The sequence below is a fragment of the Pleurodeles waltl genome, chromosome 8 (assembly GCF_031143425.1).
Source record: "Pleurodeles waltl isolate 20211129_DDA chromosome 8, aPleWal1.hap1.20221129, whole genome shotgun sequence".
Classification (NCBI taxonomy): domain Eukaryota; kingdom Metazoa; phylum Chordata; class Amphibia; order Caudata; family Salamandridae; genus Pleurodeles; species Pleurodeles waltl.
In genome coordinates, this window is record NC_090447.1 from 189,165,465 (window position 1) to 189,183,470 (window position 18,006).

Genomic DNA, 18,006 nt, shown 5'->3' on the forward strand with positions numbered 1-18,006 from the left:
AGCAAAACTTTGAATGTAAAATGAAGAGTAAATCAAATAGCAAGGTATATATGAACTAAAACCTTAGAGTTGAAGACAACTGATGTATTCCTCTACAATTATTATTTGAAAACCACTCAAAAATAAAATCTACTTTTATAAGTACTTGTTAACTAAAATGTAGGTATTCTTGTTAAGTGATGGGGAATCCTTTTTTGTTCAACGTTTCACCACAGATAAAGAAGACTCCACTAAAGGCACTGAGGACAAGTCATCTCCACTAAGTCAGTTATTCAATATTTGTAAGATAAGTAGGTGCTGTTGTTTAGTGGTCAAAGCTCCTGTCTCATAACTAGGATGTCCTGTGTTTAAATTCCAGCAACAATTTAGATTTAGTCCAAACTTTTAAAATTCAATTTCTTCAAGTAAACGTTCAATAAAGTTTAAAAACAAGAGTAGTGTTCTGTTGACTTTAGAATGCTTGATCTCAAAATGAAACAAACACTTGGTGTTTTGCAGAATTCAAAAGTAATACCATAAATGAATAGGGGAAAAGAGAATGTCAAAGAAAAGGAAAGAGACGACAAATAAATTAAGAGTTCAATTTAACCAATGCATTTTACTCACAACACATAATTCAATCTTCTATAAGTAGGGTAAGTCACTCATTAAGGAAGTATTCTTAAATAAATTTGATCTTCTCACCTATAGAGTTTGACAACAGAGTTGTATCAACTTAGAAAAGAAAATTAAAAAAAACAGATTTCTACTGCACTCCATTCTACTAGCAATTGCAGTAAACTTTGTCATGAAAGTTCTCTGGCTTAGTTCCTTTGACTGCCTGTCTAATAAACAGGAGGTCCTGAGTTCAAATCTCCACAACACCGTGCTCTTTTTCATAGTTAAATTACAGATTATTTTCATTAGATGATCCTTTGATATAATGTTAAAATGAAAAATTTGAGTAACTTACTATTGAACAGTTCATCTTAATACTAAATAAAATTCCGAGTATTTTCGAGATGACAGAAGCAAGACTGTGAATGTAAAATGAAGGGTATATCAAAGAGGAAGATAAATATAAAATAAAGTGCTAGAGTTGAAGAAGAAAAGTGATACAATCCTCTACAATAATAATTTGTGTGCCACTGAAAAATGTAGTCTACTTTTATGAATACTTTTTTACTAAATCTTAGGTACTCTTCTTAAGTGATAGGGAATTCCTTTATGTTTAACGTAATAACACAGATAAAAAACGACTCCAGAGAAGGTATTGAAAAGCAATAATGACAACTAAGTCAGTTATTCAATCATTTTAAGAGTAAGAGGTGCTGTGGCTTAGTGGTTAAAGCGCCTGTCTTATAAACAGGAAATCCTGAGTTCAAATCTAAGCAGCACCTCATTTTTGCTCCAAACTTATAGAATTGAATTTTTTCAAGTAAATATTAAAAACAGTTTCAAAACAAGAGTAGTGTCCTGTTCACTTTAGAATGCTTCATCTCATAATGAAAAAAGCACTTGGTATTTTGCAGAATTTCAAAGCAATGCAATGAATGAATAAGGGAAATGAGAATTATAACAAAGAGGAAAGAGAAGAAAATTCAATTTAGAGTTGAATTTTTGTAATGCATTTCACTCACAAGACATAATTCAATATTCTAAAAGAACGGTAAGCCACCTCTTAAGGAAGAATTTTTAAATACATTTAGTGTTCTCACCTATAGTGTTTCAGAAGAGAGTTGTGGGAACTTAGAAAAGAAAATGAAAAAAAAAAATGATTTCTATTTCACTCCATTCAGCTAACTATTCCAGTGAGGTTTGTCAAGCAGGTGCTGTGGCTTAGCTGGTTAAAGTGCCTGTCTAATAAACAGGAGATCCTGAGTTCAAATCTCAGCAGCACCTTGATATTTTTATTCTTAAATTACAGATCAGTTTCCTTAGATACTCTCTGATACAATTAAAAAATGAAAAATCTGAGTCATCTTACTAATAGACAGTTCATCTTAATATTAAATAAAATTCAGAGAATTTTCATGGTAACAGAAGCAAAACTTTGAATGTAAAATGAAGAGTAAATCAAATAGCAAGGTATATATGAACTAAAACCTTAGAGGTGAAGACAACTGATGTATTCCTCTACAATTATGATTTGTAAACCACTCAAAAATGTAATCTACTTTTATAAGTACTTGTTAACTAAAATGTAGGTATTCTTGTTAAGTGATGGGGAATCCTTTTTTGTTCAACGTTTCAGCACAGATAAAGAAGACTGCACTAAAGGCACTGAGGACAAGTCATCTCCACTAAGTCAGTTATTCAATATTTGTAAGATAAGTAGGTGCTGTTGTTTAGTGGTCAAAGCTCCTGTCTCATAACTAGGATGTCCTGTGTTTAAATTCCAGCAACAATTTAGATTTAGACCAAACTTTTAAAATTCAATTTCTTCAAGTAAACGTTCAATAAAGCTTAAAAACAAGAGTAGTGTTCTGTTGACTTTAGAATGCTTGATCTCCAAATGAAACAAACACTTGGTGTTTTGCAGAATTCGAAAGTAATACCATAACTGAATAGGGGAAAAGAGAATGTCAAAGAAAAGGAAAGAGACGACAAATAAATTAAGAGTTCAATTTAACCAATGTATTTTACTCACAACACATAATTCAATCTTCTATAAGTAGGGTAAGTCACTCATTAAGGAAGTACTCTTAAATAAATGTGATTTTCTCACCTATAGAGTTTGACAACAGAGTTGTATCAACTTAGAAAAGAAAATTAAAAAAAACAGATTTCTACTGCACTCCATTCTACTAGCAATTGCAGTAAACTTTGTCATGAAAGTTCTCTGGCTTAGTTGCTTTGACTGCCCGTCTAATAAACAGGACATACTGAGTTCAAATCTCCACAAGACTGTGCACTTTTTCATAGTTAAATAACAGATTATTTTCATTAGATGATCCTTTGATATAATGTTAAAATGAAAAATGTGAGTAACTTACTATTGAACAGTTCATCTTAATACTAAATAAAATTCCGAGTATTTTCGAGATGACAGAAGCAAGACTGTGAATGTAAAATGAAGGGTATATCAAAGAGGAAGATCAATATAAAATAAAGTGCTAGAGTTGAAGAAGAAAAGTGATACAATCCTCTACAATAATAATTTGTGAGCCACTGAAAAATGTAGTCTACTTTTATGAATACTTTTTAACTAAATCTTAGGTACTCTTCTTAAGTGATGGGGAATTCTTTTATGTTTAACGTAATAACACAGAAAACAAAAGGCTCCACAGAAGGTATTGAAAAGCAATAATGGCAACTAAGTCAGTTATTCAATCATTTTAAGAGTAAGAGGTGCTGTGGCTTAGTGGTTAAAGTGCCTGTCTCGTAAACAGATAATCCTGAGTTCAAATCTCAGCAGCACCTCAGTTTTGCTCCAAACTTATAAAATTGAATTTTTTCAAGTAAATATTAAATACAGTTTCAAAACAAGAGTAGTGTCCTGTTCACTTTAGAATGCTTCATCTCATAATGAAAAAAGCACTTGGTAGTTTGCAGAATTGCAAAGCAATGCAATGAATGAATAAGGGAAATGAGAATTATAACAAAGAGGAAAGAGAAGAAAATTCAATTTAGAGTTGAATTTTTGTAATGCATTTCACTCACAAGACATAATTCAATATTCTAAAAGAACGGTAACCCACCTCTTAAGGAATAATTTTTAAATACATTTAGTGTTCTCACCTATAGTGTTTAAGAAGAGGGTTGTGGGAACTTAGAAAAGAAAATGAAAAAAAAATGATTTCTATTTCACTCCATTCAGCTAACTATTCCAGTAACATTTGTCAAGCAGGTGCTGTGGCTTAGCTGGTTAAAGTACCTGTCTAGTAAACAGGAGATCCTGAGTTGAAATCTCAGCAGCACCTTGATATTTTTATTCTTAAATTACAGATCAGTTTCCTTAGATACTCTCTGATACAATTAAAAAATGAAAAATCTGAGTCATCTTACTAATATACAGTTCATCTTAATATTAAATAAAATTCAGAGAATTTTCATGGTAACAGAAGCAAAACTTTGAATGTAAAATGAAGAGTAAATCAAATAGCAAGGTATATATGAACTAAAACCTTAGAGGTGAAGGGAACTGATGTATTCCTCTACAATTATTATTTGTAAACCACTCAAAAATGTAATCTACTTTTATAAGTACTTGTTAACTAAAATGTAGGTATTCTTGTTAAGTGATGGGGAATCCTTTTTTGTTCAACGTTTCACCACAGATAAAGAAGACTCCACTAAAGGCACTGAGGACAAGTCATCTCCACTAAGTCAGTTATTCAATATTTGTAAGATAAGTAGCTGCTGTTGTTTAGTGGTCAAAGCTCCTGTCTCATAACTAGGATGTCCCGTGTTTAAATTCCAGCAACAATTTAGATTTAGTCCAAACTTTTAAAATTCAATTTCTTCAAGTAAACGTTCAATAAAGTTTAAAAACAAGAGTAGTGTTCTGTTGACTTTAGAATGCTTGATCTCAAAATGAAACAAACACTTGGTGTTTTGCAGAATTCGAAAGTAATACCATAAATGAATAGGGGAAAAGAGAATGTCAAAGAAAAGGAAAGAGACGACAAATACATTAAGAGTTCAATTTAACCAAAGCATTTTACTCACAACACATAATTCAATCTTCTATAAGTAGGGTAAGTCACTCATTAAGGAAGTATTCTTAAATAAATGTGATCTTCTCACCTATAGAGTTTGACAACAGAGTTGTATCAACTTAGAAAAGAAAATTAAAAAAAACAGATTTCTACTGCACTCTATTCTACTAGCAATTGCAGTAAACTTTGTCATGAAAGTTCTCTGGCTTAGTTGCTTTTACTGCCCGTCTAATAAACAGGAGATCTTGAGTTCAAATCTCCACAACACCGTGCTCTTTTTCATAGTTAAATAACAGATTATTTTCATTAGATGATCCTTTGATATAATGTTAAAATGAAACATTTGAGTAACTTACTATTGAACAGTTCATCTTAATACTACATAAAATTCCGAGTATTTTCGAGATGACAGAAGCAAGACTGTGAATGTAAAATGAAGGGTATATCAAAGAGGAAGATAAATATAAAATAAAGTGCTAGAGTTGAAGAAGAAAACTGATACAATCCTCTACAATAATAATTTGTGAGCCACTGAAAAATGTAGTCTACTTTTATGAATACTTTTTAACTAAATCTTAGGTACTCTTCTTAAGTGATGGGGAATTCTTTTATGTTTAACGTAATAACACAGATAAAAAAAGACTCCACCGAAGGTATTGAAAAGCAATAATGGCAACTAAGTCAGTTATTCAATCATTTTAAGAGTAAGAGGTGCTGTGGCTTAGTGGTTAAAGCGCCTGTCTCTTAAACAGGAAATCCTGAGTTCAAATCTCAGCAGCATCTCACTTTTGCTCCAAACTTATAGAATTGAATTTTTTCAAGTAAATATTAAATACAGTTTCAAAACAAGAGTAGTGTCCTGTTCACTTTAGAATGCTTCATCTCATAATGAAAAAAGCACTTGGTATTTTGCAGAATTTCAAAGCAATGCAATGAATAAGGGAAATGAGAATTATAAGAAAGAGGAAAGAGAAGAAAATTCAATTTAGAGTTGAATTTTTGTAATGCATTTCACTCACAAGACATAATTCAATATTCTAAAAGAACGGTAAGCCACCTCTTAACGAAGAATTTTTAAATAAATTTAGTGTTCTCACCTATAGTGTTTCAGAAGAGAGTTGTGGGAACTTAGAAAAGAAAATGAAAAAAAAAACGATTTCTATTTCACTCCATTCACCTAACTATTCCAGTGACATTGGTCAAGCAGGTGATGTGGCTTAGCTGGTTAAAGCGCCTGTCTAGTAAACAGGAGATCCTGAGTTCAAATCTCAGCAGCACCTTGATATTTTTATTCTTAAATTACAGATCAGTTTCCTTAGATACTCTCTGATACAATAAAAAAATGAAAAATCTGAGTCATCTTTCTAATAGACAGTTCATCTTAATATTAAATAAAATTCAGAGAATTTTCATGGTAACAGAAGCAAAACTTTGAATGTAAAATGAAGAGTAAATCAAATAGCAAGGTATATATGAACTAAAACCTTAGAGGTGAAGGCAACTGATGTATTCCTCTACAATTATTATTTGTAAACCACTCAAAAATGTAATCTACTTTTATAAGTACTTGTTAACTAAAATGTAGGTATTCTTCTTAAGTGATGGGGAATCCTTTTTTGTTCAACGTTTCACCACAGATAAAGAAGACTGCACTAAACGCACTGAGGACAAGTCATCTCCACTAAGTCAGTTATTCAATATTTGTAAGATAAGTAGGTGCTGTTGTTTAGTGGTCAAAGCTCCTGTCTCATAACTAGGATGTCCTGTGTTTAAATTCCAGCAACAATTTAGATTTAGTCCAAACTTTTAAAATTCAATTTCTTCAAGTAAACGTTCAATAAAGTTTAAAAACAAGAGTAGTGTTCTGTTGACTTTAGAATGCTTGATCTCCAAATGAAACAAACACTTGGTGTTTTGCAGAATTCGAAAGTAATACCATAAATGAATAGGGTAAAAGAGAATGTCAAAGAAAAGGAAAGAGACGACAAATAAATTAAGAGTTCAATTTAACCAATGCATTTTACTCACAACACATAATTCAATCTTCTATAAGTAGGGTAAGTCACTCATTAAGGAAGTATTCTTAAATAAATTTGATCTTCTCACCTATAGAGTTCGACAACAGAGTTGTATCAACTTAGAAAAGAAAATAAAAAAAAAAGATTTCTACTGCACTCCATTCTACTAGCAATTGCAGTAAACTTTGTCATGAAAGTTCTCTGCCTTAGTTGCTTTGACTGCCCGTCTTATAAATAGGAGATCCTGAGTTCAAATCTCCACAACACCGTGTTCTTTTTCATAGTCAAATAACAGATTATTTTCATTAGATGATCCTTTGATATAATGTTAAAATGAAAAATTTGATTAACTTACTATTGAACAGTTCATCTTAATGCTAAATAAAATTCCGAGTATTTTCGAGATGACAGAAGCAAGACTGTGAATGTAAAATGAAGGGTATATCAAAGAGGAAGATAAATATAAAATAAAGTGCTAGAGTTGAAGAAGAAAAGTGATACAATCCTCTACAATAATAATTTGTGAGCCACTGAAAAATGTAGTCTACTTTTATGAATACTTTTTAACTAAATCTTAGGTACTCTTCTTAAGTGATGGGGAATTCTTTTATGTTTAACGTAATAACACAGATAAAAAAAGACTCCACAGAAGGTATTGAAAAGCAATAATGGCAACTAAGTCAGTTATTCAATCATTTTAAGAGTAAGAGGTGCTGTGGCTTAGTGGTTAAAGCGCCTGTCTCGTAAACAGGAAATGCTGAGTTCAAATCTCAGCAGCGCCTCATTTTTGCTCCAAACTTATAGAATTGAATTTTTTCAAGTAAATATTAAATACAGTTTCAAAACAAGAGTAGTGTCCTGTTCACTTTAGAATGCTTCATCTCATAATGAAAAAAGCACTTGGTATTTTGCAGAATTGCAAAGCAATGCAATGAATGAATAAGGGAAATGAGAATTATAACAAAGAGGAAAGAGAAGAAAATTCAATTTAGAGTTGAATTTTTGTAATGCATTTCACTCACAAGACATAATTCAATATTCTAAAAGAACGGTAACCCACCTCTTAAGGAATAATTTTTAAATACATTTAGTGTTCTCACCTATAGTGTTTAAGAAGAGGGTTGTGGGAACTTAGAAAATAAAATGAAAAAAAAATGATTTCTATTTCACTCCATTCAGCTAACTATTCCAGTGATATTTGTCAAGCAGGTACTGTGGCTTAGCTGGTTAAAGTACCTGTCTAGTAAACAGGAGATCCTGAGTTCAAATCTCAGCAGCACCTTGATATTCTTATTCTTAAATTACAGATCAGTTTCCTTAGATACTCTCTGATACAATTAAAAAATGAAAAATCTGAGTCATCTTACTAATATACAGTTCATCTTAATATTAAATAAAATTCAGAGAATTTTCCTGGTAACAGAAGCAAAACTTTGAATGTAAAATGAAGAGTAAATCAAATAGCAAGGTATTTATGAACTAAAACCTTAGAGGTGAAGGCAACTGATGTATTCCTCTACAATTATTATTTGTAAACCACTCAAAAATGTAATCTACTTTTATAAGTACTTGTTAACTAAAATGTAGGTATTCTTGTTAAGTGATGGGGAATCCTTTTTTGTTCAACGTTTCACCACAGATAAAGAAGACTCCACTAAAGGCACTGAGGACAAGTCATCTCCACTAAGTCAGTTATTCAATATTTGTAAGATAAGTAGCTGCTGTTGTTTAGTGGTCAAAGCTCCTGTCTCATAACTAGGATGTCCTGTGTTTAAATTCCAGCAACAATTTAGATTTAGTCCAAACTTTTAAAATTCAATTTCTTCAAGTAAACGTTCAATAAAGTTTAAAAACAAGAGTAGTGTTCTGTTGACTTTAGAATGCTTGATCTCAAAATGAAACAAACACTTGGTGTTTTGCAGAATTCAAAAGTAATACCATAAATGAATAGGGGAAAAGAGAATGTCAAAGAAAAGGAAAGAGACGACAAATAAATTAAGAGTTCAATTTAACCAATGCATTTTACTCACAACACATAATTCAATCTTCTATAAGTAGGGTAAGTCACTCATTAAGGAAGTATTCTTAAATAAATTTGATCTTCTCACCTATAGAGTTTGACAACAGAGTTGTATCAACTTAGAAAATAAAATAAAAAAAAACAGATTTCTACTGCACTCCATTCTACTAGCAATTGCAGTAAACTTTGTCATGAAAGTTCTCTGGCTTAGTTGCTTTTACTGCCCGTCTAATAAACAGGAGATCCTAAGTTCAAATCTCCACAACACCGTGCTCTTTTTCATAGTTAAATAACAGATTATTTTCATTAGATGATCCTTTGATATAATGTTAAAATGAAACATTTGAGTAACTTACTATTGAACAGTTCATCTTAATACTAAATAAAATTCCGAGTATTTTCGAGATGACAGAAGCAACACTGTGAATGTAAAATGAAGGGTATATCAAAGAGGAAGATAAATATAAAATAAAGTGCTAGAGTTAAAGAAGAAAAGTGATACAATCCTCTACAATAATAATTTGTGAGCCACTGAAAAATGAAGTCTACTTTTATGAATACTTTTTAACTAAATCTTAGCTACTCTTCTTAAGTGATGGGGAATTCTTTTATGTTTAACGTAATAACACAGATAAAAAAAGACTCCACCGAAGGTATTGAAAAGCAATAATGGCAACTAAGTCAGTTATTCAATCATTTTACGAGTAAGAGGTGCTGTGCCTTAGTGGTTAAAGTGCCTGTCTCGTAAACAGGAAATCCTGAGTTCAAATCTCAGCAGTACCTCAGTTTTGCTCCAAACTTATAGAATTGAATTTTTCAAGTAAATATTAAATACAGTTTCAAAACAAGAGTAGTGTCCTGTTCACTTTAGAATGCTTCATCTCATAATGAAAAAAGCACTTGGTATTTTGCAGAATTGCAAAGCAATGCAATGAATGAATAAGGGAAATGAGAATTATAACAAAGAGGAAAGAGAAGAAAATTCAATTTAGAGTTGAATTTATGTAATGCATTTCACTCACAAGACATAATTCAATATTCTAAAAGAACGGTAACCCACCTCTTAAGGAATAATTTTTAAATACATTTAGTGTTCTCACCTATAGTGTTTAAGAAGAGGGTTGTGGGAACTTAGAAAAGAAAATGAAAAAAAAATGATTTCTATTTCACTCCATTCAGCTAACTATTCCAGTGACATTTGTCAAGCAGGTGCTGTGGCTTAGCTGGTTAAAGTACCTGTCTAGTAAACAGGAGATCCTGAGTTCAAATCTCAGCAGCACCTTGATATTTTTATTCTTAAATTACAGATCAGTTTCCTTAGATACTCTCTGATACAATTAAAAAATGAAAAATCTGAGTCATCTTACTAATATACAGTTCATCTTAATATTAAATAAAATTCAGAGAATTTTCATGGTAACAGAAGCAAAACTTTGAATGTAAAATGAAGAGTAAATCAAATAGCAAGGTATATATGAACTAAAACCTTAGAGGTGAAGGCAACTGATGTATTCCTCTACAATTATTATTTGTAAACCACTCAAAAATGTAATCTACTTTTATAAGTACTTGTTAACTAAAATGTAGGTATTCTTGTTAAGTGATGGGGAATCCTTTTTTGTTCAACGTTTCACCACAGATAAAGAAGACTCCACTAAAGACACTGAGGACAAGTCATCTCCACTAAGTCAGTTATTCAATATTTGTAAGATAAGTAGCTGCTGTTGTTTAGTGGTCAAAGCTCCTGTCTCATAACTAGGATGTCCTGTGTTTAAATTCCAGCAACAATTTAGATTTAGTCCAAACTTTAAAAATTCAATTTCTTCAAGTAAACGTTCAATAAAGTTTAAAAACAAGAGTAGTGTTCTGTTGACTTTAGAATGCTTGATCTCAAAATGAAACAAACACTTGGTGTTTTGCAGAATTCAAAAGTAATACCATAAATGAATAGGGGAAAAGAGAATGTCAAAGAAAAGGAAAGAGACGACAAATAAATTAAGAGTTCAATTTAACCAATGCATTTTACTCACAACACATAATTCAATCTTCTATAAGTAGGGTAAGTCACTCATTAAGGAAGTATTCTTAAATAAATTTGATCTTCTCACCTATAGAGTTTGACAACAGAGTTGTATCAACTTAGAAAAGAAAATAAAAAAAAACAGATTTCTACTGCACTCCATTCTACTAGCAATTGCAGTAAACTTTGTCATGAAAGTTCTCTGGCTTAGTTGCTTTTACTGCCCGTCTAATAAACCGGAGATCCTGAGTTCAAATCTCCACAACACTGTGCTCTTTTTCATAGTTAAATAACAGATTATTTTTGTTAGAAATGGGGTCTTTGGTTGACAGTCAGGTTACCCCCTGTTCAAGCAAGGACCCTCACTCTAGTTAGGATAAAAGAGAATCACCCTCAGCTAACCCCTGCTTACCCCCTTGGTAGCTTGGCAGAGCAGTAGGCTTAACCTCAGAGTGCTGGGCGTAAAGTATTTGTACCAACACACACAGTAACTTAATGAAAACACTACAAAATGACACAACACCAGTTTAGAAAAATAGGAAATATTTATCTAGACAAAACAAGACCAAAACGACAAAAATCCAACATACACAAGTCAAGTTATGATTTTTTAAAGGTTTAAAATAAAAAGAGTCTTTAGGTAGTTGTAACAACACACTAGCGCTGCTAGCGTGTAAATGTACCTGGTTTGCGGCAAAAATAACCCCGCACGGGCGGTGTGCGTCGAAAATAACCCTGCACGGGTATGTGCGTCGAAAACAGCTCGGCACGGCGAGGCGCGTCGAAAAAGCCAGCCACGCGACGGTCCGAAAGTCCCGCGGCGCTGGTTGCGATCTCTCAGCCTTCGTCAGCGATGCTGCGCGTCGTTTCTCCTGCTCCGGGCGTCGATTCTCCGGTCGCGTTTCCTGCGGCGTCGTTTCTCAGCTGCGGAGCCGGCGTCGCGTCGTTTTCTCAGCCGCGATCGGATTCGCGTCGATCTTTTCTCCGCACGGTGCTCGGTGCGTGTATTTTTGTCCTTAGGCTGCCAGCCTCTCCTTTCAGGGTCCCAGGAACTGGAAGGGCACCACAGAGCAGAGTAGGGGTCTCTCCAGAGACTCCAGGTGCTGGCAGGAAGAAGTCTTTGCTATCCCTGAGACTTCAACAACAGGAGGCAAGCTCTACATCAAGCCCTTGGAGATTTCTTCTTCAAGATGGAAGGCACACAAAGTCCAGTCTTTGCCCTCTTACTCTGGCAGAAGCAGCACTGCAGGAAAGCTCCACAAAGCACAGTCACAGGCAGGGCAGCACTTGTTCCTCAGCGATCAGCTCTTCTCCAGGCAGAGGTTCCCCTTGATTCCAGAAGTGTTTCTAAAGTTTGTAAGTTTGGGTGCCCTTCTTATACCCATTTTAGTCTTTGAAGTCACCTTTCTTCAAAGGGGACTCACACCTTCTTGTGAAATCCTGCCTTGCCCAGGCAAGGCCTCAGACACACACCAGGGGGCTGGAGACAGCATTGTCAGAGGCAGGCACAGTCCTTTCAGATGAGAGTGACCACTCCACCCCTCCCTCCTAGCAGAGATGGCTAATCAGAAAATGCAGATCACACCCCAGCTCCCTTTGTGTCACTGTCTGGTGTGAGGTGAAAAACAACCCAACTGTCAAACTGACCCAGACAGGGAATCCACAAACCAGGCAGAGTCACAGAATGGTTTAAGCAAGAAAATGCTCACTTTCTAAAAGTGGCATTTCCAAACTCACAATCTCAAAATCAACTTTACTAAAAGATGTATTTTTAAATTGTGAGTTCAGGGATCCCAAACTCCACATGTCCATCTACTCTCTAGGGGAATCTACACTTTAATCATATTTAAAGGTAGCCCCCATATTATCCTATGAGAGAGAGACAGACCTTGCAACAGTGAAAACGAAATTGGCAGTATTTCACTGTCAGGACATATAAACCACATTACTGTATGTCCTACCTTATCCATACACTGCACCCTGCCCTTGGGGCTACCTAGGGCCTACCTTAGGGGTGCCTTACATGTAAGAAAAGGGAAGGTTTAGGCCTGGCAAGTGGGTACACTTGCCAAGTCGAATTTACAGTGTAAGAATACACACACAGACACTGCAGTGGCAGGTCTGAGACATGATTACAGAGCTACTTATGTGGGTGGCACAACCAGTGCTGCAGGCCCACTAGTAGCATTTGATTTACAGGCCCTGGCACCTCTAGTGCACCTTACTAGGGACTTACTAGTAAATCAAATATGCCAATCATGGATAAACCACTTACATACAATTTAAACAGGAGAGCATATGCACTTTAGCACTGGTTAGCAGTGGTAAAGTGCTCAGAGTTGAAAAGCCAACAGCAACATGTCAGAAAAATATAGGAGGCAGGAGGCAAAAAAGTCTGGGGATGACCCTGCATAAGCAAAAGTCCAACACGACCCCCTACCAGCCTAAAGCCAGGGGAGAACAATCAATACCTTGATGTACTTCCCTGATTGGGGCGATAGAACAGGGACCCAGGCCCACAACAGCAGGGGCATGTTCCAGTTCTACGCCTTCCTGACTCCAGTTGGATCCCTCTGTCCATACTCTCAGGGCCCACTAAGCTAACCCATGGGGAACCCTTCTCCACATCTACAGACACCATCTGTGCAACACCTAACTTTACTTTGCTCACAGATGTATTGCAATGGGCAGATAGTACCACCAGGGCCAACACAGTGGTGTTGCCCACTCCACCCCCGGGGTGTGACTCTCGTCCTCCCCCCCCCAGGGGCAACTCTGTCCACCAGGACAGTAAGCCACAGTGACCCCAGACAACTGTCAGGGATGAGAGCCCGACCTCAGGCCTCTCTAACCACTGTGACTGTGGAGAGTGGGGGGTGGTAGCACCAGGTGCCTGGCACCCTTTGACCACTCTCTCTTCCACCAGGTCAGGGATGACAACCTGACCCTGGTCCTCCCCTCTGGGGCTCTGTACCCTCCCTGCAGAAGCGGCACCCCCAGAGTCCAAAACTGTCAGGGTGCTTGTAGAAGCAGTCCTGCACAATTCTTCCATCAGTGCAGGGATGTTAACCTGCAACTGATCCTCCAACCTGGGGTCTGTACCTTCAGGTTGGACCAGGGCCAGGGGTGAGGCTTCCCTCCCCCTGCCCTCTCTTCTGGGGTCCTGAACCACCCAACTAGGAGCGGCCCCCCCAGAAGACAACATGGTAGGGGTACTGTTAGCAGTAGCCTCTTCCTCCAGGTCAGGGGGGACACCCTTAACCTGGCCTCCCAATCCAGGGTCTGTACCCACAGACTGGATCACTGCCTGGCAACCCAGGACTTCCTGGGGGGCATACTTACCCCCTACCAGGTCAGAGTTTACCCTCTGAACCTGGTCATCCAACCCAGGGTCACCACCCTGCGGTTGAACCACTGCCTGGCACACCAGGACTTGCTTGGGAGCACACTTACCCCCTATCAGGTCAGAGTTTACCCCCTGAACCTGATCATTCAACCCAGAGTCACCACCCTGCGGTTGAACCATTGCCTGGCACACCAGGACTTCCAGGGGAGCACACCTACCCCCTACCAGATCAGAGCTTACCCCCTGAATCTGGCAATCCAACCCAGAGTCACTACCCTGCGGTTGAACCACTGCCTGGCGCACCAGGACTTCCTTGGGAGCACACGTACTCCCCATCAGGTCAGAGTTTACCCCCTGAACCTGATCATCCAACCCAGAGTCACCACCCTGCGGTTGAATCATTGCCTGGCGCACCAGGACTTCCTGGGGGGCACACCTACCCCCCACAAGGGAAACACTTTCCCCAAGGGCCATACAAGAGTCTGGCTGGCGCAGGTCTCCTGACCTCTGCCCATCTGACAGAGTCTGGATTCCCCCCAGCCCAGAAATGGTCTCACCAAGGTCATTCCTGGGGGGCTCTGCACTCAGAGCTGACCCCTGACCCTCCAGGTTCTCCACTGGGGTCCGCAACCCCCTCTCAACCCTCTGTCTGGACTTCTGCAACCCCTCACTAGGAGTGGTACTGCCAGACACCAGAACTGGTGGGACGCTGGCTACAGCCGCCCCCCCAAGTTCTCCTGACACTGTGGGGTCTCCCTCAACAGATGGCCCAATGGTACAGGCTAGGCTCCCCTCCTGGGGTTCCCGCAGGGAACCCTCCAGGACCTGGGACCGGATCTCGGGCACCTTGGGCCTCAACCCATCCCCATTCCCTCTCCTCTGAGACTGGACATGGGGTCCCTCACCCATCCCACTACACAGGGACCTACCTGGGACACTACAATCCTTCCCTACCTCACCTGGTTGGGAACTACCTAGACCACTCCTCTCAGGAGCACCCCCAAATGCCTCTTCAGACTCTCTGGTACTCACCCAGAAGTCTGCCTCCATTGTAAGCTCCCTGGGGTCAGAGAACTCACACTCCACCTGGTGTTGGCATAGCTCTGGAAAATAAGGACTAGACATATGCTCTCCAGCAATTACATCACTCCGCCCCTCACATGAATTAACCAAAGTACCCTTCACCCAACCATCCAGTGACTCTGCTTTGAAAAAGCACCCCACATCACCCTCCTGAGACTGGTGAGACAGTACCTGACTGTCCCTGACACTCAACCCACACTCTTCTGGGATGTTTTCACACTCCATAACCAGGACTTCTACCTGGGGGGAACCCCTCTCCCTGTCACTCTCAACTAGAGTCAGTAGAGTGTCCCTCCCACCAGTAGGAATATGACTCCCCATGCCAGTTCCCCAATCCACCTCAGGGACCCTGTGCATCACTGGAGCTACCTCATACCCCTGAACCTCCTGGCGTGTGTTAACTCCCTCCTTCAAGTAGGGCACCACCTCTCTGGGCATGTGTACTTCTGCAGCATCACTGGATATACAATTGTTGTTGCCACCATTCCAGCTGGACTCAGCCCTCATGACTTCCAGCTCTTTCAATTTAAGCTCGTAAGCATAAATCATTTTTTTAATCTCTAAGTCCCTCCTCCTTTCTGCCAGGACTAAGGCTCTCTTCTCCTCGGCCCTCTTAAGCTCTTCCAGACTCCGGATTCGAGCTAGGAGCCTATCATCTCTTTCTGTTCCCTCCTCAGGGCCACTGCCCTCCTCTTTGGAGTAGTCCTCCTCCTCAGAGTAGTTATTCTCCTCAGACTCATTTGGTGGTGTTGCCTGACAACGTTTCAATTCATCCTGAAACAGGGCTGACTCAAGATCCTCCCTTCTGGATTCCTTGTTCACAGCCAGTCCCCTTTCCATGCAGAATGCTTTAAGCTGCCACTTTTTATACATAGATAGGTGCCAGAAATTGACTTCCATTTCTGCAAAGGCTTCACAACCAAAAAACAAAGTCCAAAAATATCATCAATACTTCCAGGAGGACATCAGAGAACAAAAAGCAGAATCACAAGACAAGTAGTATGTGGTCACGTAGTGGTCTGAGATCAAAACAGTAGTGTACACTTAATTACTGTATGTCAAGTACAAACACAAGTCCAAATCCCGACCGCTGGTCACCAATGTTAGAAATGGGGTCTTTGGTTGACAGTCAGGTTACCCCCTGTTCAAGCAAGGACCCTCACTCTAGTTAGGATAAAAGAGAATCACCCTCAGCTAACCCCTGCTTACCCCCTTGGTAGCTTGGCAGAGCAGTAGGCTTAACCTCAGAGTGCTGGGCGTAAAGTATTTGTACCAACACACACAGTAACTTAATGAAAACACTACAAAATGACACAACACCAGTTTAGAAAAATAGGAAATATTTATCTAGACAAAACAAGACCAAAACGACAAAAATCCAACATACACAAGTCAAGTTATGATTTTTTAAAGGTTTAAAATAAAAAGAGTCTTTAGGTAGTTGTAACAACACACTAGCGCTGCTAGCGTGTAAATGTACCTGGTTTGCGGCACAAATAACCCTGCACGGGCGGTGTGCGTCGAAAATAACCCTGCACGGGTATGTGCGTCGAAAACAGCTCGGCACGGCGAGGCGCGTCGAAAAAGCCAGCCACGCGACGGTCCGAAAGTCCCGCGGCGCTGGTTGCGATCTCTCAGCCTTCGTCAGCGATGCTGCGCGTCGTTTCTCCTGCTCCGGGCATCGATTCTCCGGTCGCGTTTCCTGCGGCGTCGTTTCTCAGCTGCGGAGCCGGCGTCGCGTCGTTTTCTCAGCCGCGATCGGATTCGCGTCGATCTTTTCTCCGCACGGTGCTCGGTGCGTGTATTTTTGTCCTTAGGCTGCCAGCCTCTCCTTTCAGGGTCCCAGGAACTGGAAGGGCACCACAGAGCAGAGTAGGGGTCTCTCCAGAGACTCCAGGTGCTGGCAGGAAGAAGTCTTTGCTATCCCTGAGACTTCAACAACAGGAGGCAAGCTCTACATCAAGCCCTTGGAGATTTCTTCTTCAAGATGGAAGGCACACAAAGTCCAGTCTTTGCCCTCTTACTCTGGCAGAAGCAGCACTGCAGGAAAGCTCCACAAAGCACAGTCACAGGCAGGGCAGCACTTGTTCCTCAGCGATCAGCTCTTCTCCAGGCAGAGGTTCCCCTTGATTCCAGAAGTGTTTCTAAAGTTTGTAAGTTTGGGTGCTCTTCTTATACCCATTTTAGTCTTTGAAGTCACCTTTCTTCAAAGGGGACTCACACCTTCTTGTGAAATCCTGCCTTGCCCAGGCAAGGCCTCAGACACACACCAGGGGGCTGGAGACAGCATTGTCAGAGGCAGGCACAGTCCTTTCAGATGAGAGTGACCACTCCACCCCTCCCTCCTAGCAGAGATGGCTAATCAGAAAATGCAGATCACACCCCAGCTCCCTTTGTGTCACTGTCTGGTGTGAGGTGAAAAACAACCCAACTGTCAAACTGACCCAGACAGGGAATCCACAAACCAGGCAGAGTCACAGAATGGTTTAAGCAAGAAAATGCTCACTTTCTAAAAGTGGCATTTCCAAACTCACAATCTCAAAATCAACTTTACTAAAAGATGTATTTTTAAATTGTGAGTTCAGGGATCCCAAACTCCACATGTCCATCTACTCTCTAGGGGAATCTACACTTTAATCATATTTAAAGGTAGCCCCCATATTATCCTATGAGAGAGAGACAGACCTTGCAACAGTGAAAACGAAATTGGCAGTATTTCACTGTCAGGACATATAAACCACATTACTGTATGTCCTACCTTATCCATACACTGCACCCTGCCCTTGGGGCTACCTAGGGCCTACCTTAGGGGTGCCTTACATGTAAGAAAAGGGAAGGTTTAGGCCTGGCAAGTGGGTACACTTGCCAAGTCGAATTTA

At 39.0% G+C, this 18,006-nt stretch overlaps 9 non-coding genes across 9 annotated transcripts; all 9 read left to right on the forward strand.

Annotated features, from left to right (window-relative positions):
• The first annotated feature begins 1,306 nt into the window (after nt 1-1,306).
• On the forward strand, nt 1,307-1,379 carry TRNAI-UAU (transfer RNA isoleucine (anticodon UAU)). Its single transcript has one exon. It is a non-coding gene; the product is annotated as a tRNA-Ile (tRNA).
• A 428-nt stretch (nt 1,380-1,807) lies between these two features.
• TRNAI-AAU (transfer RNA isoleucine (anticodon AAU)) lies at nt 1,808-1,881 on the forward strand. Its single transcript has one exon. It is a non-coding gene; the product is annotated as a tRNA-Ile (tRNA).
• Nucleotides 1,882-3,329: 1,448 nt separating this feature from the next.
• Nucleotides 3,330-3,402, forward strand: TRNAT-CGU (transfer RNA threonine (anticodon CGU)). Its single transcript has one exon. It is a non-coding gene; the product is annotated as a tRNA-Thr (tRNA).
• A 426-nt stretch (nt 3,403-3,828) lies between these two features.
• TRNAT-AGU (transfer RNA threonine (anticodon AGU)) lies at nt 3,829-3,902 on the forward strand. Its single transcript has one exon. It is a non-coding gene; the product is annotated as a tRNA-Thr (tRNA).
• A 1,944-nt stretch (nt 3,903-5,846) lies between these two features.
• Nucleotides 5,847-5,920, forward strand: TRNAT-AGU (transfer RNA threonine (anticodon AGU)). Its single transcript has one exon. It is a non-coding gene; the product is annotated as a tRNA-Thr (tRNA).
• A 1,447-nt stretch (nt 5,921-7,367) lies between these two features.
• Nucleotides 7,368-7,440, forward strand: TRNAT-CGU (transfer RNA threonine (anticodon CGU)). Its single transcript has one exon. It is a non-coding gene; the product is annotated as a tRNA-Thr (tRNA).
• A 426-nt stretch (nt 7,441-7,866) lies between these two features.
• On the forward strand, nt 7,867-7,940 carry TRNAT-AGU (transfer RNA threonine (anticodon AGU)). The gene has a single exon. It is a non-coding gene; the product is annotated as a tRNA-Thr (tRNA).
• Nucleotides 7,941-9,388: 1,448 nt separating this feature from the next.
• Nucleotides 9,389-9,461, forward strand: TRNAT-CGU (transfer RNA threonine (anticodon CGU)). The gene has a single exon. It is a non-coding gene; the product is annotated as a tRNA-Thr (tRNA).
• A 425-nt stretch (nt 9,462-9,886) lies between these two features.
• Nucleotides 9,887-9,960, forward strand: TRNAT-AGU (transfer RNA threonine (anticodon AGU)). The gene has a single exon. It is a non-coding gene; the product is annotated as a tRNA-Thr (tRNA).
• Nucleotides 9,961-18,006: the final 8,046 nt, after the last annotated feature.